This window comes from Lichenostomus cassidix, chromosome 25, assembly GCF_008360975.1.
Source record: "Lichenostomus cassidix isolate B80296 chromosome 25, HeHo_3.0, whole genome shotgun sequence".
Taxonomy (NCBI): domain Eukaryota; kingdom Metazoa; phylum Chordata; class Aves; order Passeriformes; family Meliphagidae; genus Lichenostomus; species Lichenostomus cassidix.
In genome coordinates, this window is record NC_139505.1 from 3,212,461 (window position 1) to 3,213,735 (window position 1,275).

Sequence of the window (1,275 nt, forward strand, 5' to 3'; positions counted from 1 at the left end):
GGAAAAGGCAAAAGCAAGAAGGGGAAAAGGGAAAAAGGGGGAAAAGGGAGAAAAGAGAAAAAGGAAAAAAGGGAAAAAAGAGAAAATGGAAAAAAAGGGGAAAAAGGGGGAAAAAGGAATAAAGGGGAAAAGGGAAAAAGAGGAAAAAGGGGGAAATTGGAAAAAGGAAAAAGAGGAAGGGGGAAAAGGGAAAAAAGGGAAAAAGGAGAAGAGGGAAAAATGGGAAAAGGGGGAAAAGGAAAAAGAGAAAGAAGGAAAACGGGAAGAAAAGGAAAAAGAGAAAAAAGGGGAAAAAGGGGGAAAAAGGGGAAAAGAAAGGGGGAAAATAGGGAAAAAGAAGGGGAAAGAAAGGGAAAAAAAGGGGAAAAGAAAGGGGGAAATAAAGGGGGAAAAATGGGGAGAAGGAGGGTAAAAGGGGAAAAAAAGGGAAAGGGGGAAAAAGGAGGTGAAAGAAGAAGAGGAAAAAAGAAGGGGAAAGAAAGGGAGGGAGAAAGGGGAAAAAAAGGGAAAAAAGGAAGAAAAAGTGGGAGAAAAAGTGGAGAAAAAAGGAAGAAAAAAGGAAGAGAAAAAGAAGGAAAAATTAAGAAAAAGTAAAGAAAAAGTGGGAGAAAAAGGGAAGAAAAAGGGGAAAAGGGGGAAAAGAAGGGGAGGAAAAAGGGAGGAAAAAGGGGGGAAAAGGGAAGAAAAAGGGAAGAAAAAGAGGAGAATAAGTGGGAGAAAAAGGGGAAGAAAAAGGGGGAAATGAAGGGGGAAAAGGGGAGAAGAAGGGGAAAGAAAGGGCGGAATTTTGAAAATCCAGGGAATTTTGGTAACTCCAGGGAATTTTTGTAACTCCAGGGAATTTTTTAAAGTCATGGGAATTTTCATAAATCCAGGGAATTTTTGTAAACCCAGGGAATTTTTTTAAATCCAGGGAATTTTCAAAAATCCAGGGAATTTTCGTAACTACAGGGAATTTTTGTAACTCAGGGAATTTAAATCCAGGAATTTTTGTAACTCCAGGGAATTTTTTTAAATCCAGGGATTTTTTGTAAATCCAGAGAATTTTTGTAAATCCGTGGAATTTTCATAACTCCAGGCAATTTTTATAAATCCTGGTAATTTTGTAACTCCGGGCCGGGAGGTGGCAGCAGGAGACCGAAAAATTGAGTTCCTCCCGGATTTGGATAATCCCAAATCCCTTTGGGGGAGAAATAATCGGGAAATGGGTTGGGATGGGAAAAGGGGGGGAAATGGGGAAAACTGGGGAAAAAATGGGGAAAATGGGGAATAAAG